The sequence below is a fragment of the Amia ocellicauda genome, chromosome 4, assembly GCF_036373705.1.
Source record: "Amia ocellicauda isolate fAmiCal2 chromosome 4, fAmiCal2.hap1, whole genome shotgun sequence".
NCBI lineage: Eukaryota > Metazoa > Chordata > Actinopteri > Amiiformes > Amiidae > Amia > Amia ocellicauda.
The window spans coordinates 17,971,841-17,996,030 of NC_089853.1; positions in this window are offsets into that span (position 1 = coordinate 17,971,841).

Consider the following 24,190-nt stretch of genomic DNA (forward strand, 5'->3'; position numbering starts at 1 on the left):
CCCAACACATTCATGTGGTTAACGCTGATATATACACATATGCAAAAGCACTTTCCCCTCACTTCGATACACAAACATAGACTATTTCTTATGACACTTCGGCTTCCATGTTAGATTCGAGATTAAACTAAACAAGAATCGCAGTAGGAACACATATGAAGAACCTCACATAACCTACTTTAGGGTCAGACGTCGGATTGCAGTCATTGTATCCATAATACAAATCCTGCTCCTCCGCCACCGCTAATTGAACATGCTCCATCATTTTTGCCATGAGATGTCCAAGACAAACGCAATACTGTGATTCAGATTCTCTGGAGTCTCCGGATCCTCAGACCAATTGTCGCGTGGCGTTCGGCGCTTCCGTCTGCGTTCTGCGTGACGTCACAGGCATCCGATAGAAGAACGCCTTCCACAAACCCAGCGTTTTTTGTCGTAATGTTCTGCGGGTTTTAGTTTTTTATTATTATTATTTTGCGGGTTGTAGGGTTTTTTCTTTTTCTTTTTTTTTTCCTCCCTGGCTTTTTGATATTTTCTTTCTCAGTCTGGTTGGGTTTAGGGACCTTCCTGTGAGGTTAAGTTTAGGGCAAGAGTATAGGGAAGGTGATAATAATAAAACACATGATTATGTTACTGTGAGCTCAGCCTGCATTATAACATTGCTCAATGAATTCTGAACCCTGCACCTCCAGGGCAATCTTCAAAATATGGTAACACAACACATCAATGCACTCATATTTTATGCCAATCCAACATAACACATAAGACATTCTAAATGCAGGTCATTACACAATAAATTCTGAAATGAGAATATCCAAAACAAACCAACATACACTTACTTCAGAGAAGCAGACCTGATTGAAGACAACTTCATTATACACTCACCTAAAGGATTATTAGGAACACCATACTAATACTGTGTTTGACCCCCTTTCGCCTTCAGAACTGCCTTAATTCTACGTGGCATTGATTCAACAAGGTGCTGAAAGCATTCTTTAGAAATGTTGGCCCATATTGATAGGATAGCATCTTGCAGTTGATGGAGATTTGTGGGATGCACATCCAGGGCACGAAGCTCCCGTTCCACCACATCCCAAAGATGCTCTATTGGGTTGAGATCTGGTGACTGTGGGGGCCAGTTTAGTACAGTGAACTCATTGTCATGTTCAAGAAACCAATTTGAAATGATTCGACCTTTGTGACATGGTGCATTATCCTGCTGGAAGTAGCCATCAGAGGATGGGTACATGGTGGTCATAAAGGGATGGACATGGTCAGAAACAATGCTCAGGTAGGCCGTGGCATTTAAACGATGCCCAATTGGCACTAAGGGGCCTAAAGTGTGCCAAGAAAACATCCCCCACACCATTACACCACCACCACCAGCCTGCACAGTGGTAACAAGGCATGAGGGATCCATGTTCTCATTCTGTTTACGCCAAATTCTGACTCTACCATCTGAATGTCTCAACAGAAATCGAGACTCATCAGACCAGGCAACATTTTTCCAGTCTTCAACTGTCCAATTTTGGTGAGCTTGTGCAAATTGTAGCCTCTTTTTCCTATTTGTAGTGGAGATGAGTGGTACCCGGTGGGGTCTTCTGCTGTTGTAGCCCATCCGCCTCAAGGTTGTACGTGTTGTGGCTTCACAAATGCTTTGCTGCATACCTCGGTTGTAACGAGTGGTTATTTCAGTCAAAGTTGCTCTTCTATCAGCTTGAATCAGTCGGCCCATTCTCCTCTGACCTCTAGCGTCAACAAGGCATTTTCGCCCACAGGACTGCCGCATACTGGATGTTTTTCCCTTTTCACACCATTCTCTGTAAACCCTAGAAATGGTTGTGCGTGAAAATCCCAGTAACTGAGCAGATTGTGAAATACTCAGACCGGCCCGTCTGGCACCAACAACCATGCCACGCTCAAAATTGCTTAAATCACCTTTCTTTCCCATTCAGACATTCAGTTTGGAGTTCAGGAGATTGTCTTGACCAGGACCACACCCCTAAATGCATTGAAGCAACTGCCATGTGATTGGTTGGTTAGATAATTGCATTAGTGAGAAATTGAACAGGTGTTCCTAATAATCCTTTAGGTGAGTGTATTATAACAATGCACATCCAAGTAGTAATACAACATGCAGGGTCGAAAATCCAATAGACACAAAATGTTTAATTGTAGTCAGGAATGGGCTTTATACTGATAATGTTTACATTTAACACAAACAGCATAGAGAGGTCCGATGTCTTTGGGTCCTCGGCTCATTACATTCATGTTATCAGTTGTGCTGGACATGCTAATGACCCCCAATAACTTGAACCCTGCATATTAGTATGTATTATTTGGCTTCTTATTAGTAGTACATTACTTTAGTATAATCATTGTCTTGGGTTCATAAAACAATTAAAAGTTTAAAATAATTTACAGTTGTGAAGTCATTACTATCAAAACTTCCTCTATCAATAGGAAAGTACTCATGAGTCCCAGTGCTACATTCCACAGTCCATTTTACCAAACCTAGACATAATCAGAGATGCAGCTCACTTACTTTCCCAATACATGATGACAACCTTCCGTGACAATGGCCATTTATCACAGTTACAACACCTGTACAATTGAAAGTTGTCATCCATTCGAATGGCACTATAAAGAGCTTTTGGGTTCCTGAAAAATGGTTTCTGAAGACTGAACAAATGTCCACAATCAAGAATATAAGCAATGCAGTCAAGACCTGCTGCATCCACCATAATATCTGCATGGAGAATATGGAAAACCTGGACCTCGATGACATCACGGACCTGCCTCAGGAACATGATCAGGATGGAATTACAGAGAAATGCAATTGCTGCATCTTTATTGACTGTACAGTAGGAGAGTACATAATCCCCTGCTCTCTGTGTATAATCATTGTAAAGAGTTGTGTGATAAATAAAACAGACATTATAATTATAAGACATTATAATATTATTGTTTTATTCATGGACCAAAGTATGACAAATTTAGAAAGTTAGAGTTAGAAAGAGAAATAACAATCCTCCCCAGCCAATAAAAATACATAACATCCTGCTTTTCCACGTTCTTTGCCAACAGTTCAATAATTCTGACCTGTTTAGCAGAAACAGCTTTAATTTCTTTTAGCAGTACAGTTTCCCTGCATTCTCATTTCCTATCCCTCTGCTCGGCTTTCTGACAGCTTTCTTCCCTCTTTTGCTGTCGCCATTCCTTAGTTTCTATGAGGGTTTCCAGCATATTGGTCCTTTTTGCAGACTGATCTGCCTGTTCAGTCACAATCTTCCCTGCTGTATTTTCACCTGGTGTCTTGGCTTTTCTTCTTTGTGGGATTTGCTGGGGAGGGATGCTGGTGTCTCCATGGCAGTAGACACAGTCAGTCCTGACGTTGATGGCACTGGTTGGGAAGAGACTGTTGAAGGGGCAGGTTGTGGCACAGACACATCTGGGAACAGGTTTGTTGCCACAGTGGTCTCTTTTGGGGATAAAGCCCCTTGTGTCTTTCTGTGCAGACTATCCATTTCCTGGGAGGAGAATAGGTTACACAATTGAAATTGTCTTTCTCTGTTATAATTGTTATAATTATCAGTCATTTGCCCTACCCCTTTATCCAAGCGGATTTGCAGCATTATACACACATTAATATAATCTATACACACACACTATACAATGCATCAGTAAAATAACAGTATCACACTTCATTGACAAATATGGTAGAGAACAGTTTTATTCTACACTCTAAAAAATAAAGGTTCTTTTGGGTCCTATTTAGCACCTTTTTGGTTCTTGCTACTGATGCGGGACAGTGCCCTGTCTAAATGCCAAATATATTATTTTTGCACCATTGTTGCAGCAAGATTGTGTGACCCATATATGAATTTAAGCTTTGTGTATTGCTCCAGAGAGGCCAGCTGCAGTAGTTCTGTGTAGCTGATTTTTAGAAAAACATTTTCATCCAAGGCCATAGAGAGAACAGAAGACAAAGGAGATGTGAATGTGAGTGTAATTCTTAAAGGACATGACATAAGGTATGAGTGATGAGGTTTTATGCTTCCAGCATCTTTCTTCCTTTTTTAATGTAGTTTGAAGAAGGGATACTTTAGATTTGTCTGAATTTGCTGCAGCTAAGTCTTCACAGGAGAAACCAACAAAAAGACGATCTGAACCGTTGGGACCGAGTGTAAGTCTGCAGAGTGGTGTGTGCTATGGTAAGAAGATAGTCCAATCTTGACTTTCACCTTTTTACTCCTGTAATGTACACTGTATATATATGGAGCATTTTCTACACTCCACAAGCACTTCACGTGGGGAGGGGTTTAGGTCCATACCTTGCTTACTACAAATTACAGTCCCACTATTGATGACCCATTTCATCCCCAGAAGTATCCCCATGAAGTCTTAATTTAATCCAGATCGAGATTTGGTCCCCCTACCCAACTTCATCCTCTGAATAATTTACTCTATTGTTCGGATTGGGGCAGTTCTGAATTTTGAAAAGGTGTCATTGATATTTACATGGGACTTTTTTTAGATTTGAAATAATTTTCTTTTTGTTTTCATGTGTATCTCATCAAATAAACTGAAGATGACAGGGGTGTCCTCAAGGGGAACTGGTCAGGAGACAACAGCACTGGAATCAACCCTTCTCAATGGACAATGGACTGGGATTGCTGATATATACACTCACCTAAAGGATTATTAGGAACACCATACTAATACTGTGTTTGACCCCCTTTCGCCTTCAGAACTGCCTTAATTCTACGTGGCATTGATTCAACAAGGTGCTGAAAGCATTCTTTAGAAATGTTGGCCCATATTCATAGGATAGCATCTTGCAGTTGATGGAGATTTGTGGGATGCACATCCAGGGCACAAAGCTCCCGTTCCACCACATCCCAAAGATGCTCTATTGGGTTGAGATCTGGTGACTGTGGGGGGCAGTTTAGTACAGTGAACTCATTGTCATGTTCAAGAAACCAATTTGAAATGATTCGACCTTTGTGACATGGTGCATTATCCTGCTGGAAGTAGCCATCAGAGGATGGGTACATGGTGGTCATAAAGGGATGGACATGGTCAGAAACAATGCTCAGGTAGGCCGTGGCATTTAAACGATGCCCAATTGGCACTAAGGGGCCTAAAGTGTGCCAAGAAAACATCCCCCACACCATTACACCACCACCACCAGCCTGCACAGTGGTAACAAGGCATGATGGATCCATGTTCTCATTCTGTTTACGCCAAATTCTGACTCTACCATCTGAAATGTCTCAACAGAAATCGAGACTCATCAGACCAGGCAACATTTTTCCAGTCTTCAACTGTCCAATTTTGGTGAGCTTGTGCAAATTGTAGCCTCTTTTTCCTATTTGTAGTGGAGATGAGTGGTACCCGGTGGGGTCTTCTGCTGTTGTAGCCCATCCGCCTCAAGGTTGAACGTGTTGTGGCTTCACAAATGCTTTGCTGCATACCTCGGTTGTAACGAGTGGTTATTTCAGTCAAAGTTGCTCTTCTATCAGCTTGAATCAGTCGGCCCATTCTCCTCTGACCTCTAGCATCAACAAGGCATTTTCGCCCACAGGACTGCCGCATACTGGATGTTTTTCCCTTTTCACACCATTCTTTGTAAACCCTAGAAATGGTTGTGCGTGAAAATCCCAGTAACTGAGCAGATTGTGAAATACTCAGACCGGCCCGTCTGGCACCAACAACCATGCCACGCTCAAAATTGCTTAAATCACCTTTCTTTCCCATTCAGACATCAGTTTGGAGTTCAGGAGATTGTCTTGACCAGGACCACACCCCTAAATGCATTGAAGCAACTGCCATGTGATTGGTTGGTTAGATAATTGCATTAATGAGAAATTGAACAGGTGTTCCTAATAATCCTTTAGGTGAGTGTATATATATATTCAAAAAGCCTAGAGCATGTCCAAAGCTGGTGAAACAGAGTACCCTCAGCACTTTTACATGTATCACACAAGGAAGAGACTGAAGGGTAGATTGTGTGTAATGTTAAGTTGGAGTACTTAAGTCTGTGTAGAACTTTCAATTTAATTAGCTGGTGTCTGGCATTTACAGAGCAGGTGTGTGTTTGTTTCAGGGCCTTTTGTATTTGACAATCATTTCTATCTTGTGCTGTGTTCAGTTCAGTTCAGTTCTCCCAGAATGGCACAACACCTCCTGTAGTCTGTGACCCATGCCGTATCCTCATAACAGCTACCGAGACTGAATGCTATTCTTGCTTCCCAGGTTTGGGGGAGTTCCATGAGTCTACAGTAAAACATGCCACAAAACAATAAAAAAAATTGAGGAATTACATTAGATACGGGTGGGAGGATCAAGTAAAATAGAGACAGTGCAATCAGCAATTTGAATCCAGAGAAGTGATTTATCACTTTGGCACCAAATTCTGCTCTGTCCGTCTCTGTTTGAATGCTGTCGTGAGCACTTAACTGGGGGGAGGAGAGGAAAAGGCATGAATCTGAAGCTATTCAATTCCTCTTAGAACATAAGAACATAAGAAAGTTTACAAACGAGAGGAGGCCATTCGACCCATCATGCTTGTTTGGTGTCCATTAATAACTAAGTGATCCAAGGATCCTCACTGCTTGGTTTGAGTCCAGGGCCCATATTCATAAAGCATGTGAGAGTGAGAAATCGTTCCTAAGTGCCGGAAATATCTAAGAGTTTCATAAATGTGGTCTTATTTTTACTCTTAGGAGTAAAAGTTATTCATAAAGATTGTTTAGAATTAAAAGTACTCCTAACTCAACCAATATTTAGGAGACCTCACAAGGTCCCCTAAACTAGTTAGTAGTTGGGAGATGGCAGCAATAAGAAGATGTTGATACACCTTCCATGAAAGGAAAGAAGTGTTACAGCACTATGATGAGGAAGAGTTATTGCGACAATATAGATTGGACAGAAATGGAACTTTGTTTCAGTCAGAAATGCAGTAACTTCCACCACTGTCAGAAATGTGTCACTGTCAGCAGAGATTAAGGTGGTGACAATGTTGTGGTGTCTGGCAACAGGAAAAATGCAACAATGTTGCAGTGATTATTTGAGACCATCATCACAGCCTTCAATAAGTAGAATTTCCCATCAGACCATAATGGCACTAACAGCAACCCAGATCGTTCGAAAGTTTATTGATTTCCCCACCACTGCGTGACAAATATCAGTTGCACTGATATTCAACAGACTAGCCTATATTCATCAAGTGTTTTACATTACACCAATTCTATATCGGACAATTTTTCTACCATGAATAATAGTTAGCATGCATTCGTCACCATGCAGTTTATTATGAATATGCTTTGTATGAGTGGATAATTTTTCATTCATTTTGCGGGTTATTTTAACAATTAGTATTTAATTCAATACCACAAAAGCTTCTGAAATAGTGAATTCGGTGTAAAACCCTTCATGAATGTACCCCTACCACCTGTGGACAATTTCTACTCCAAGCTAAAAGTAGCTGTACAAGGCTTTAAAGCTAACTCCTAACTCCTACTCTGAGGGAGGAGTACTTTTACTCCCAAACTACGTTTTAGCATGATTCCTAGGAGTACTTCTGAGATGTTTTGTGAATATGGGCACAGAGACACAGACTGAGTTTAGCATTGGAAACAAAATAGGGAAAACTGGGACTCCTGAAATCTTGCGATGCAGGATTACTAGTTTTATAGGGGAACTAAAAAGCTATTGTATCTGTGTGAATAACGACAATGACAAAATTCCACCGAGTTACAATATCATTAAATTAGTTTATGTTTTAGAAAGGAATAATTCTGTTTAAAGCATATTAACAGAGGTTTTACAATCAAACCTTACTTACTAGGAGCAAATAAGAATTCTGTGGGGAGCTGATTTTCCAAAAGAAAGCAGTGTGATTTTAAACAGACATGATGCTCAATAATTATCGGCCTTTCTGATGACATTAGTAGACTATGACTAATCACTGTAAATGCTGACTGTTGTCAATTAACCTTATTATTTCACATAGGCCGAGTACCAGATGGTATTATCTTAATATAAGAAGCTTCTTCACAGGATAAATAAGTTTCATTTGCAACTCTGTGCAGAGTTTAAACATGAAAACAAACCCCTCCTTCTTTGTGCTTTGATTTAATGCAAATACCTATTGGAATGACAACTATTTGTATGGAGTGAGCTACATGTGCAAGTGTCAAAAAAGGCAGGTTAATAATCATGGATTGAATATGGATTATTTCATGCTATGCACTTTATTCAGCTTTGTACTTGAGTACCTGTATTGGAATTGCCTACCAACTTAAATGTTGCATTTTCTAAGAGCACTATGTTAGCAATTGATATTTAAAGTTTCTAGACCATCAAATTACGAGGAAATTGTAAGACACAAACCTTCCATCAATTTAACTGTTAATTAAATTGGGAAAGCATTATCTGGACTACATGTGTGTGCTCAGTTGTGTTCTTTAAACCCCAACATCTGTGCCCCTCAAGAAAAGCATTTATTTGAAAATTATAATTTTGAATTAGAAACATAAAACAGCATTTCATCATTGACTTGAGTAACTTCCCCTCCCCCTTCAACAATATAAAATGACACATTTTGATTTATACACCTGAAATGGTAGTTTACCTAATTATTATAGAACAGCTTAGTAATTATTAAAATCCTAGAAAAACTGCACAAGATCCCCAATCCCCTGCCTCAAATGAAGACTGAAGAGTTAATAAGACTCTTTTCTGCTTTATTTTAATCGTGTCATTTGATTAATACTTCAGTGCAACGGACCATATCTCCATTTCAATACCAGGAGTGCGATAACACAGCTTTGGAAAGTTACACAATATAAAATGAGTCTGATGTTTGCAGAAGCTGTTTCTGGAAAATATTTCCCACCGATGCTATTTCCTTTCCCTTTTTATAAAGTAAACATAACATATTTTTCCTTAACTACTCAGGATTTGTATATATTTATTTATTGCTGTAACATTACCAACAAGCACCCATCATTATAGCCGTTCATAAAATAAGATGCTCATTCTGCCTTGACCTTCGTTAAATATTGGGTTTTTATATTTTACACTTATATTCAGAAAAATATTCAGTTTAAGCTCCATCAATTTAAAAGCATAAACTGTCAGCCCCTTGATTACAAATGTACAGTTGGACCTGCAAGAAGAGACATTTAAACAGCACATGACAAACTGTCTTCCCACAAAACACTGCATACCCAAGATCAGACCTGATGACTATTACCTGAAGACATATTTCAACTGCAAAATATCAGTCTATTTCAAAATTAGGAATAACAATTGAAGTGAAATACACATTTGCCTAGTTTGTGTCTCAGGCCTGTGCAGAAGGCTAAATACAACTGCTTATCTTTCCTTGTCTTTTGCTAAGCATGTCTTTAAAGACAATGACAGTCTCCTGATTCCCTTTAAATATAGCCAGAATTTCACATTCACTTCTTAATTGCCATCAAGTGCCACTTTTTCGAAGTACGTCCTGGCAACAAGCCAGCAAATCCACTTTCATCCTTTAGAAACTCAAAGATTTCAGAAAAATGTTACTACCTTTCCCATCATTCATACCAATCATCTACCATTACTGCTGCAAAAAAAGAGTGCTAATAGTCTCATGTATAGGGCAGGTGTCAGGACTGTTGCTTGACCACAACCTGTCCATTACTGGAAAAGTAGGTTTCATCTGCTTTGTGCACCAAATTACTACAGTATCTGTTGTATTTGAAGGAGACTGTTTCTGTTCTTTTGATGTATGCTTTTACTTGTGTATTGTATGTCATTCACAATTGCACATACTACGGATTAAATGGAGGACTCTGGAGACCCAAGTGAATTTACTAAGGACTACAGAGGCAAATGGTATTACTGTGAAAGAAAGAAATCCATTTAAATGTCATGGACGAGATGCAATTAAGCTTCGTAAAACTGATGTGAATTTGTCGCTGTTTCAGATTTTTAAGTACTTAAGTATTTTATCCTGAGACATATTCAGGGGGAGGGGGGGGAACTACTAGGTTTGTTTCTCTACAAAAAGCTCCTTAAGACACAATCTGAATACCCCAGAGTCAGTGTGAGATGAGTTTGACGCACTTTAGACAGCCAAAAACTACAGTGTTGTGCTTTCACAGACACTGCCAAAACCCCAAATGTAAAGAAAATGTACTGAATTTATAATGCTGATATTAAAGTGTCAGATCACAAAGTAGAAGTGTCACTACAAAGGGGAGGTTATTATCCCCTACATTTCAAAATAACCCATAATTACAGTGTCACATTGTAATGTGCTGAAATTGCTAATACTGTGTTCCAGCATAAATAGGCCTTTTAAAGTTCCATTATAAGGTGCATTGAAGTGGCTAATCAAAAGTAATTTGCACGTACTAATAACGGTGACTAAATACTTAGTGTTGTATTATCTGGAGAGATGTCTTGGAGTGCAGACGCAGGACATGATTAATGCTGAAACAAGGATTTAATAGCTACAGGTGTGTACTTGAGCAAAGTTCAATCAGTCTCATTATTTCACTGGACATGAAGGACATTTCTACTAAAATAAATTATACATCTTGTGTAACTGATCAAATATTGAATACAAATAGAACATCAGAGTCTTCATCTGTGAAATCGTACACCATCTTCCATGTCCATGTTGTAAAATGTATAATTAGTGAATCCTGAAGGATAAAACTCAAACCATTGTCCAATGTCAGTTTTTCCATCCCTGTGATGATACTGCCAGCACAAACCAGGGATGTGACATTTCTCTGCCGTTTACCGTAAGTCATGCACATTTGTCTTTCTGTACATGCAATTTCAAAGTAATACACGGGTGAAACACTACAAAATAAGACTAATGGCCTCTGGATATACCATAGAGAGAAAATTGCTGTGGAAGTCCTTGCTTTTAGACTGAAAAAGACCACTGTTTATCACTTTATATCCTATGGTTGATCTAACTCTGACACTGTATCCCCCGTCACAAAATTCCCTATGTCCATTAATAAATGATCTACATTGCCTCCTGAATCAGTAATCAATTAGGAAAAACTCCTGAGGGGAGAAACACTTTTGGGGGCAGACTAACTGTACAGCAATCTTTTTTTTTTTTTTTTTTTTTTTTTTTTTTTTAAGTTTCATAAAAAGCATTAGATCCCTGTAGTCTCCGAAGGTTTTAGACATGCCTTGGCAAAGGATTAGAAATCTCCCACCTTCCTTCCTTCCTTCAGGTGAAAATCCAACATCAAGAGACCAAATGATGGACAGCAGCCGTATGTACCATATACATTTTCAAGTGCCATTATGACAGTTAAAACAGGTTTGTTTTTATTTTTGTTGTCACCTGTGAAATAATTTGACATTCATTTACTGCTTATTGTTGCACTGTGTTTTTGGCTTGATATCCTCCAAGAACTTTACTCACTGCATACACTGATCAGCCGTAACATTATGACCACTGACAGGTGAAGTGAATAACACTGATAATCTCGTTATCATGGCACCTGTCAGTGGGTGGGATATATTAGGCAGCAAGTGAACATTTTGCCCTCAAAGTTGATGTGTTAGAAGCAGGAAAAATGGGCAAGCGTAAGGATCTGAGCGACTTTGACAAGGGCCAAATTGTGATGGCTAGACGACTGGGTCAGAGCATCTCCAAAACTGCAGCTCTTGTGGGGTGTTCCCGGTCTGCAGTGGTCAGTGCCTATCAAAAGTGGTCCAAGGAAGGAAAAGCGGTGAACCGGTGACAGGGTCATGGGCGGCCAAGGCTCATTAATGCACGTGGGGAGCGAAGGCTGGCCCGTGTGGTCCGATCCAACAGACGAGCTACTGTAGCTCAAATTGCTGAAAAAGTGAATGCTGGTTCTGATAGAAAGGTGTCAGAATACACAGTGCATCGCAGTTTGTTGCGTATGGGGCTGCGTAGCCGCAGACCAGTCAGGGTGCCCATGCTGACCCGTCTACTGTCGAAAGTGCCTACAATGGGCAAGTGAGCATCAGAACTGGACCACAAAGCAATGGAAGAAGGTGGCCCGGTCTGATGAATCACGAGTTCAAGGTGTTGATTTAGCCTCCAAATTCCCCAGATCTCAATCCAATCGAGCATCTGTGGGATGTGCTGGACAAACAAGTCCGATCCATGGAGGCCCCACCTCGCATCTTACAGGACTTAAAGGATCTGCTGCTAACATCTTGGTGCCAGATACCACAGCACACCTTCAGAGGTCTAGTGGAGTCCATGCCACGACGGGTCAGGGCTGTTTTGGCGGCAAAAGTGGGACCTACACAGTATTAGGCAGGTGGTCATAACGTTATGGCTGATCGGTGTATAATATTTTTATTTATACTCTACATGAGTTACTTAACTAACTGCTGCCTTTTAGTGTAAAATATTCCTCAGAAGTCTAAAAACATCAGCGTTAAATGAGACCAGTTACTAGCAAGAAGGTCAGACCTTATTGATTTTGCAATATCCTGGATTTTTTTTTTATGGAGTCCATTTTACTAGATGATGACTAAAGGATGCCATGTATCAGACTTTGACCTTTTTCATTATTTTATTTTTCTCTCCCCCCATTTCAAGGCCTACCATAGAAAGTAAAAAAACAAACAACTAATATCATTTACTGTCCAGATTAATTAATTAAATATCTGCTTTGACAAAAAACAGATTGCTCAGTGAAGGTATTCTTACTCAATTATATATAGGCATAACCTGATTTACATGCTATTAAATTAAACATGTACACAACCAAAGGAAAGTGCCAAGTTAGGGATTATTTTACATTTGCTAGAATTGTATTTGCAGATTTATTATATATAGTGTTAATCAGAAACTATCCAATAATTATCAAATTTCTTTGACAATCAAACAAATTTGTAGGCTGTTAAAAATTATTGCTACATCTTGTATGAATTCTCAAATGAACATATGTAAGAATTGTTCCACTGAAAGCAGGCTTTCTTGTAAGACTTGTACCAAACTTGTACCAGACTTGTACAACAGATAAAGGAATGAATGCTTTCAATCAGGTTACACTGATGAAACTTAATGGTGAAATGACTAATCTTAACTTAAAACGATATTGCTTCTTATTAAAAATAACATACAGATTAACAGTAGGGCAACAAACCCAGAATGTAGTTTTCACATGTGTGAATCTCTACTTAAAAATATTAAATAAATACCCACAGCTAACCTATACTGGTCAGACACAAAGTGTTACTCAACATCTGTAGTGCTCCTGCTTAGTCAATACATTTTTATATTCAGCAGCTCTATAACTTTTGAGCATTATGATGGTGACAGATGTACGTTGCAGTGTAATCAAATGGGGTAGGTTTTTTAAATTGCAATGCTCAGATGTGTGGTTATATTTATGTTCATAAGGAAAGTATGACAAACTATGTTGTCCTTATTGTAATGTTGCTAAATATTGGTAGCATGTGCCTATGCATGTGCAATAATGCATGTGCAATAATGCCTATTTATACTTACTTTTACCATCCCATAATCAAATCAAGTGTAATCCTAGGGCTTCCTCATGTTCATGCATAATGGTATCCCCATAATCAAAATAAAGAAGCTTTGCTTTTTTCTGAAATAAAGTGTTAATGAAATAGGCTAAGCTTCAATGTTATTCATTGAATTAAATGCAATATTGTCATTCATGTATTTTAAAATGCAACCTTGAAAACTATACTTTGTAGTGTTTTACACATGTGAGACCTTAGTGACAGGGAATCACTGGTTGAAGGGACTGGAGCTAACATTTAATATTGTATATTCACAACCGAATAAAAACAAGCTTTTGGAATAGTCATCATTGATGAAAGTGTGATTTCATATATAAAATGAACCAACTAGTCCCATAAACTCCTCTTGGGTTTCTCTACAGTCGGTATAAGTTTTCAGTAAGAGGACTGAGACTGACTTGCAAAATCCAATGTGCAATCCGAATACCTTAATGAACTGCATCTGGCTTCTCTCGTTTAACCACAGCACTTCAACCCCTGAAAACTTGAATTGTCAATTAGCGCACGATGCATAATGTGACAGGATAACTAATTTGCATTTTCTAATTGTTTGTGCCTTGTACTTTTGTACTATACATCACTGCAATTGACCCATTTGTACTTTGCACCTGATATGCATTGGGCTGTGCTTCTGAAGTTTGCCTACGGTTTTAGTTGTACAATGTACTTGGAGGTGACATTGTCTGCCTCTATATTATTCAACTAAAGGCTTAAGTTTGTACCTTTTCAAGTTTCGATGCTTCAACATCATCCAGAAGACCACCAGACATCAGGGCATGGATGGTATTTCTCACTGTTCAGAACTGTGTCCTGATGGCCTGTCTGGTTTTCACTGAGTAGGCAATCTCTGGATGGTCTCACTGCAACAAGCCTTCAAATCCAAGCCACAAAACCAAATCCAACATAGTCTCACATGAACTGGCAGGATTATTGTCCATCCCTGTTCTTGTAGTGACAGTGACAATTGCAATTGGCTGTCAGTGTAAGGCATATTTTCCATAATGAACTTCACTGGAATTATTTGCGGCAGAACAGCATCCTTCCAAGATTGCAGTTATCATTCAGAAATGTTTGTCACATTTTAAGATGTGAGAAGTGCTACAATGGCTTCTGATGCTGACTGAAGTGTTGTGTGCCTATGAAACGAGGAGTCATAAGCTAGTATAAACCAATCATTTACTGAAGGGCTCATCCAATGCAAACACTAGTAAGCCTTTCTTTGAGAAATGATAGAATTCAGATATTGATACTGTAGCAAGGCTTTCTTCAGATTTATTGTAATGGCGAGTTAGTTCAATTACTATTGTCAAAAACGAGGCATTCGACACTTATGTGAATGGCAACTCACCCTGCAGACACAGATTGTCCCTTCAGGGAGCTTGAGCACTTACTAGGCACATCATAATGCTCCAATAGGACAAAAAATCTTTCCATGACTACCTCCATTTTGTGTGTATATTTGCATCCTATAATCATACACAAAGTGAACTTAATACATGTCCTATCTCCACACATTTGTTTGTAATCTTTATACAATAGTTGTAATAAAAACTAAAGACACTTTATCACAGGTTCCATGGGCTTAGACCATAGGCTAAGCTATAATCTTATCACATGGCTTTGGTGCCTGTTTACTTATTTTTTAGGTCATCAGAGAGCTGCTTTTTAAATGGTAATCAGTTGTGTAATACTGTTTCAAAGAAAATGGATCACTCTAATGTGGTCCATTCAAAGAATAAATACTGATACCTACTGGGATTCGGACAAAATGGTCACATCTCTCATGATTACTGTACTGTATCCTACTGTTCTGCTCTTGTATTCAGAGGGGAAAAGAAACGTATCCCCATGCTGAAATGTAAGCTTTTTCTGGCTTTAACTTTCCTGGCTTTAACAGTTTACAATAGCTTAATACTTCCATTCTCCAATGGCTTTTTTCCTGACTTATCTTCACTTACTTTCACATCTAATTGTTCACATTTTGCAATCAGTGGCCTATTTTCTTTGAAGGATGCACATGTGATGATTACTTTAAAAGCAGTAAAATGTAGCCCCCCTTTTTCTTAAATGCTTGGTGGGAGATTGAGAGTCTGGAGAGAACCAGAGAATACAAAGGACACCCAAGAGGTTGAGTCACTATGATTACAGGATGACATGACATGGGACAGACCGATACTCTGCTCACAAGAAACAGATTATCGACTTCGGTAAAATACTACACAACACTGAACCTCATTGATATAGAGATTTTCTTATGTCATGACAAATGGCTTAGCTGTTCCAGCCCCCCTAAAAGCATCCTACAGGTCAAAATGACAAAGTCTTGGAGTCTTGGGGGAGGATGGACCCAAAGAATTCTGGTTTCACCAAGTTAGGGAGGCCAGAAATACTAGAAATATCTCACAGTGCATGCAGTCTCACTCACTCACACAACTTGTTGGCTCTAAGACCTGCAGGGTTTAAAAAGTAACTGACTTTCTCAAAATTTGATTCTGCCAGTAATAATATGAATTTGGCAGCAGGATGTACAGGGAGTCATCTGCCTTTTAATGTCCTTCATGTAAATCCAACCTGTGGTGGGAATATAAAAGCTGTAATTAGACCTTTTAAACTAGGCAGAAAATAAAGACTTTCAGAGAAGAAATGGATTTGCTTTTGACTGTTCTCCTCTTTGACAGCTTCTTGTCTGTTTTTCTCCAGTATTGCTTTTAATTGCAGAAAGACACAGTAAATAACATTTGGCTGATGGTAATGAAAATGGCAGCCCAGCCAGAGTTAACATGGTTATCTAATCAGGAACAGACAGACATTATTGTACTTCATTATCTCACACAATCTGGCACACAAAGTAGATATCATCTTTAAAAAACATTCAGGTCAGAAGGGTGGCATATTATTATTATTATTATTATTATTATTATTATTATTTTTGTCATTTAGCTGATGCTCTTATTCAGGGCGACTTATATTTGTACCCATTTATACAGCTGGGCATTAAACAAATAAGCCATTCATAATCTAGGTCGAGACATTCACCATTGCAGTTTGTGAACATGAAGCACAACTCTCAGGAAGGTTAGCATCCATTAGCAGTTGTAATCCAATAGTTAGGGTAGTCGACACCAGGCAGATTAATATACTTTATTATTATACATTATTCATTGCCAAAAGATTTACAGAAGACTATTACATGTTTCAGTGTCTCTTTAAATTGATTTCCTACCAGAGAAATTTGTTTATTAGAAATGTGATCAATAATCTTGCTTATGTCGTCCTCTCCTAAAACATATCCCTTCCCACTGTCATAACCGAAGCTCAGCTGCTTGTGTATTTGTATGTTGAGGAGTTCAGTAAGTTTTGGTATCATTATCTGTGTGTGTATATACATCATTTGAACATTTTGTCTTCAAAGTTGATGTGTTAGAAGCACGAAAAATGGGCAAGCATAAGGATCTGAGCGACTCTGACAAGGGCCAAATTGTGATGACTAGACGACTGGGTCAGAGCATCTCCAAAACTGCAGCTCTTGTGGGGTGTTCCCGGTCTGCAGTGGTCAGTACCTATCAAAAGTGATCCAAGGAAGGAAAAGCGGTGAACTGGCGACAGGGTCATGGACGGCCAAGGCTCATTGATGCACGTGGGGAGCAAAGGCTGGCCCGTGTGGTCCAATTCAAAAGACGAGCTACTGTAGCTCAAATTGCTGAAAAAGTGAATGCTGGTTCTGATAGAAAGGTGTCAGAACACACAGTGCATCGCAGTTTGTTGCGTATGGGGCTGCGTAGCCGCAGACCAGTCAGGTTGCCCATGCTGACCCCTGTCCACTGCCGAAAGCACTTACAATGGGCACATGAGCATCAGAACTGGACCACGGAGCAATGGAAGAAGGTGGCCTGGTCTGATGAATCACGAGTTCAAGGTGTTGACTTGGCCTCCAAATGCCCCAGATCTCAATCCAATTGAGCATCTGTGGGATGTGCTGGACAAACAAGTCCGATCCATGGAGGCCCCACCTCGCATCTTACAGGACTTAAAGGATCTGCTGCTAACGTCTTGGTCCCAGATACCACAGCACACCTTCAGAGGTCTAGTGGAGTCCATGTCTCGACGGGTCAGGTCGGTTTTGACGGCAAAAGGGAGACCTACACAATATAAGGCAGGTGGTCATAATGTTATGGCTGATTGGTGTAACCCAGGGCTGGCTCCAGGCATAGGCTATACAGGCGGTCATCTAGGCCAACAACCGTCCAGGAGGTCAAGATTAAAAATTAACACTTTATATTATGTCTAATATTGCCTACTTTTGAATTCATATAAACCTGATAATTGATGTTGCTAAAGACACCTAGACCCTCCTCAGTACCATTTACTCTTATAAATTACATGGCTTTACTTAAAGCTTGTATTTGAAGTTGCCAATCCAAAATCTTTACGCCTTTTTTCAATCAGACATTTGCAGTTAATCGAATGAATAATGTCTAAGAGAAAAAACACTGGTTTATTTAGTGGGGAGGGGCCTCAGGGACATGGACATTTTGAAAAAAAAAATATTCCTTATATCATGCACAAGAATATCCCCGAGTTCCGAGGCCAGAGTGGCTAAATCATCTCCATTAACGTCTTTACCTCAATTTGACTGGTATCAACACAATTGTTTTGGATTTGCCCAGTTTCAGGACATGGGTGCTCTTACCTGTATTAGGCATTTCCAAAATGTGTGGGATTCAGTTTCAAAGGCTGTGCTAAATATTAACACTGGCATAAATGTGCAGGTCAACAGGACTGGGTTGATGTTTGCAATTTGAATTGTATATTTTTTAACCTGGAAAATTTAACAAATTTAACTAAATCTATAGAACTGCTATAGATATTACAACTCTAACATGCCAGTTATTTATATATGTTTTATCCTCTTATAATATCCTCTATGGATTTTGGCTTTGCATGTACATTCCCTCCCACATTCAAAATATTTATGCATCTATGCACACACAGGATTGATCCAAACTGTATTTAGCTGACTGAAATTGAAAACAAATTGGAAATATGACCCTTTGTGTGATATATAAATCTATATATTAAACTTGCCTTTAAAAATGATGCCTGTATTACATGTGTATCTGTTTTACAGTGTAACCCCAACATGGATACATGGAAATCGGAAAAGGTGTTAAATGAATTAATACACAAGATAATGAGATCTGCCTCTTTGTATAATTGTGAATGTTAAAGTATACATATTGTTTTAAGGGCTGTGATAACAACTGGTAAGATAGAAAAATATACTTATTGTGTTCAAATGAAAGAACATGGATTTTAAAAGTGTAATAAACCGCACCCACCACTAATTGGAATAACCAAAAGACAGGTCAGGCAGTCCCAAGCTGCCACCACCTTTATTATCCCAAGGAGGTCTGGTAATACATTTCTAATTAGCCAGAGTGTTGTGGAGTCAATTTCAAAGGGGCCTTTCTCAGAGTCAGTTTTATATTCCTAAAAACACACAATGTTCAATTCAGACAGACTGAGGGAAAGAAGGGAAATCATGGGGAGATTTTAGAATAGAACCCCCAATGGCATTTTAGCCATGCTAACCACCCAACCCAAACAGAATAGAATCAACAAATACCTAAACATCGATACCAATAACAAAACAAACAAGAAATTATACTGGAATAAGAAAAATCCAAGCTAATAACCATCAATAAAAGAAACCACACTAAACAAAATACAACCTTAAGAAAAAAAACAATTCACACCAGTTTCTTCAAATTCAAACAAAATAACCTGGACACAATTAGTCCTCAAATACACATATTGTTGGAATCAACCACGTCCCATCCTTCTCACAGACTTAAAACCCCAATGAAACATTCACATATATTTACAAATATGACAAGTCTAATTACATGTTATAAAATATACTGGGTAGAGTTGGTGTTATTGTGTCAATACCTGGTTAAACTAAGCAGCACAATTAATCAGGAATTGGTCCATATGGGAATATGAAATCAAGGAGGAGCGGGAGGGACCCAATTCCCTTATCTCAAGAATTAAAGGAACAGACCGTCACAGGTAGCGTCTCATAACCCCTCTTGTGCTTGGCTTCCTCCAGGGACTGAGGTCTTCTGGCTCCGCTGTGCAGGAACCCTCGGCACCTTCTTTCTCTCCCCCGTAACAAACTGCTGACTCCAGATTTGTCCTCCTCTTCTGAATGAGCCAGTTCCTTTTTATAACCACCTTTTGGTAATTAGCCATTTGTTCAATTAAGTCCCGATCAGAATCCCCACAGAAAGTGGAGGGTGTGTTTCTTATAGAATATCTCTTAAACCTTAGCATGTCTCTACATTTGTAATATGGTATGTAAATCCCGTATTGATACAATTATTTGATGTGCATTTACTTCTCAACTGTAGCAACAGCGTACTTAATGTTTAACCATATTGACCATTTAATAAACATGTATTAACTTATTATATAGACAATGCATGCAACAATTTGCGTGGGGGTGTCACAGTTCTAAACACATCCCCAACTCTCCACTAGATTCTCCATTATACTTCTTTCCCAGTCACCTCTCCCAGTTCCCTTCATTCAATCATTCAATCACATTCTTGAAACCTATGTGCACTTCCACAATCACCCTCTTCTCCCATTCGCCCTGCACCTCCCAACCTGGTTTTCTGTTCCACTTATAAACCCCTCACTAACTCCCAGCAGTTGCGACGTTTTGTGAGTCTGTACTACATCTCCGAGCATTGCTCCCCGTATCTTATTATTGCCTTGTTCCCTCGATTCCTTGCCTGACTTCCCGACCAAGACTTTGGACTTTCCTCTTGACTGTGTTTGCCTGATCGCCCTACCCTTGCCTGTGACCACGACCACATCTTTGCCTTGGCCTTGATTGCCCTGTCCTGCCGGTATCTGACCCACGCCTGTCTGACCTCCTATACCGCGTACCACAACTGGGTCCCCTGTTCCCGTGCCCCGTGGTGTGTTACAGGGGGTAGTAGTCAATAGTAGATCTATCATGAAAATAGATGGAAAGCTTTAAACCTTATATCTACTTATTACGATACTCATCTGTCATCTATGCTCCAAACTGGTTAATAATAACGACAACGTTCAACAGCGGAAAGTAAAGTTGCCTTGAGTGTTTGTAGACTGGGACACTTTTCCCTTATAACTTCCCTGACTTCATAATATTAGCTGTAGATCACATGAAAGCATATGATATAAGATACTTAGATTTCCAAAAAGCTTTTGATAAGGTTCCACACCAAAGACTGATCCTCAAATTGGAAGCTGTAGACATTCAGGGTAATGTAAGTAGATGGATTATGAACTGGTTGATGCATAGGAAACAGAGGGTTTCGATTAGAGGAGTTGCTTCTAACTGGAGTGAGGTTGTTAGTGGAGTTCCACAGGGATCAGTACTAGGGCCTTTGCTTTTTCTAATCTATATTAACGATCTGGACTCTGGGATAGATAGCAATCTTGTCAAATTCGCAGATGATACTAAAATAGGTGGCTCAGCAGGTACAATCTCGGCAGCACAGGTTATTCAAAGGGACTTAGATAATATTCAGTTGTGGGCCGACACCTGGCAGATGAAATTCAATGTGGACAAGTGCAAGGTATTACATGCAGGTAACAAAAATGTCCACTATAATTGCACTATGGGAGGAATAGAACTAGATGAAGTAACGCATGAGAAAGACCTAGGAGTCTACGTGGACTCCTCACTTTCTCCATCCAAACAGTGTGGGGAAGCAATAAAAAAGGCAAACAGGATGTTAGGGTATATTGTCAAAAGTGTAGAATTTACAACAAGGGCAGTGATGTTCAGACTGTACAATGCACTAGTTAGAGCTCATCTGGATACTGTGGACAGTTCTGGGCTCCACACTTCAAGAAAGATATCGCTGCTCTAGAGGCAGTTCAGAGGAGAGAAACCAGACTTATTCCAGGTCTGAAGGGAATGTCCTACTGAGAGACTGAGGGACCTGAACCTTTTCACCCTGGAACAGAGGAGATTACATGGGGACTTGATTCAGGTCTTCAAAATCATGAAAGGCATTGACCACATCAAACCAGAGGAGCTTTTCCAGATCAGCAGGGACACACGCACCCGGGGACACAAATGGAAATTAGGCTTCAAGGCATTAAAGACAGAAAACAGGAGATGCTTCTTTACACAGAGAGTCGTCACAATCTGGGACAAACTCCCCAGCGATGTGGTTGGGAACATTTAAAAACAGACTGGATAGGATCCTTGGATCACTTGGTTATTAATGGACACCAACGAGCACGATGGATCGAATGGCCCCCTCTTGTTTGTAAACTTTCTTATGTTCTTATTAAAAGCCTCAAACCGTAGCATCAGAAGGTCACCACGTTCAAGTAATTTGATTATTTTAAACAATTTTTTGTTTTTATGTTTATTTAAACCATGTGTTTCCAATAATATTGAAATGCTTATTTACCTGGAGCCACTAACACGACACTGGTGATGTCGTCATAGATTTTTTCTAAAAACATGGTCATGAGTATTGCAGAATCGTTGACCAATGCTGACGTGAAACTAGTTCAGTATAAAACGGTTTGTTACTTGGAAAATTATTGAAATATGTACCTACATTTTCAGAGTCGCAAATAAATGTAATAAGACTGGACTCTTCTAATGTGAAGTTCCGTCCTGAAGCCCCACCACCCATAGTGGGACAAGGTCTGAATCTGGATTGCTACAAGAGGCTACAAATATGTTGCAGGTATGCAGAAATTCACTTGAGAGTAAATTGTGATTATTGTTATTGTTTTGTCTGAGTTTCTCTGTTTTTGCAGAGTGTTGACTGGTATTTATGAGAGGATAGGCAGGGATGCTGACACAATTGATGATAGTATTGATCATTTGAACACATGACCCACAACAGGTGTTATATATGCGTTCACCATGAGTACCAGCCTGACTATGCCACTGACGCCACATGGATATGAGTCCACAAGTGCGGCTGGACACACTGTCATGCAATTCTGGAAGGACGTACTTGTGTGGAATAGAATGAAGGATTCACTCCTCTGTTCTTCAAATACAAAACTTCAACAAACTATGAACTTGGTAGGCCTGTTCCTTCAGACCTATCTTTAATATGTGTGGATTATCAATTGTCCATGAAACAACAGAGCATATGTGAAAAGCAATAAACCAGGTAATAATAATAATAATGTTTTATATAATGTTAAGTTCCCATTAATAAACTAATTTGGTATCAAATTATTATAAACTGCTTTTACAATACTTATACTTCCATGTGTTAAAGGACATGAATATAATACAATTTGCATGACGTTAATGCAATTTTAACAAACACAATTGAAACAGATCAAGCTATGTAACTTCCATTTGAGTTTATTGGAGGTTATTAATACTGGAACAAAAGTGTATTGGGTTAGCCAATACCAATGGTAGACTACCCTATGCTACACTTAGGAGTTGTCATATTTCATCCTGATATCGAATGTTTTATTACATTATCATAGTAATCCACTTAACATAAATCCCGTAATGGGTAATACTATATTGTTGCATGGACATGTGTTTACCAGAGTTTTGTGTGACAGCTCTCCTGAAGGTGCCCATATCAAAATGAACATCAGCCTTATGACAGAAAAGGAACAGTCCACTCAGAGAATGACATAGTGGCCACTCAGCACCTCCACAGTGGCTTGTGGAGATGGTGGACAGTGAGCAGAGACACATAGAGAGCCAGTGAGAACTTAAACTCACATCTCACCAATGACAGAGATGAAAGAGAGGACAACGCTGCAGGGGCAACTCCCGTTTTCAATCCTACAAAGCACAAAATCCAAATTCCCAAAGGCCATCTAAACCTCTATGCTTAACTCGTGTTTTCTGCTTTCCTGTTGGGTTACCTTCGCAGTTATTTTTGTACTCCCTGCTTCCACAAGCGGTTTAATTATCTCAGTGGAAGAAAAAGAATCTGATCGTATTGAACAAAAACGACAAGCGCATTATCATTGAGCTTGTTAATGCATGTATGTATGTGGAAGTGAGGCAACACACAGATGTCAGCTTTTCCACATATCACGTGTTGTGCTCCCTTTACCAATTCGTCAATACAAGCAGAACATGCCCGATGTTATTTGCAAAGCCCTGTACGTTTAGAAAAGCACAACAAGAGAAGACTCTGACATTACATATCTGGATATGCCCGGCTTATTCATTGTATATCCCTGGGAAAGAAAGTCTTCCACATGATTATTCTGACGTAAGCACGTCCGTGTTGGTGCCCAAACATAGCCTTGGCGAATCGGTTGGCAAGTCTTGACAGGAAGCCCTGCGATGTGTTGACAGTGCAGTTTTACTTATGAACAAAACTTATTTGCATTCAGTATCAATTAAATGTCCCGGAATGGCCTGTCCTCTGTCATTACCAATATCGAATTTTCCACATAACCTCAGCAATAACCACTGTGTAGAAAAACTAACTTGCAAAAAAGATGAAAGTTATTTTGTATGGACTTATCTTAATGCGCGTTTCACAAACTATGGTGCACATAAAGCAGTAAAAACAGGATGAGCCCAAAACATGCTTTTGTTTTTATGAAC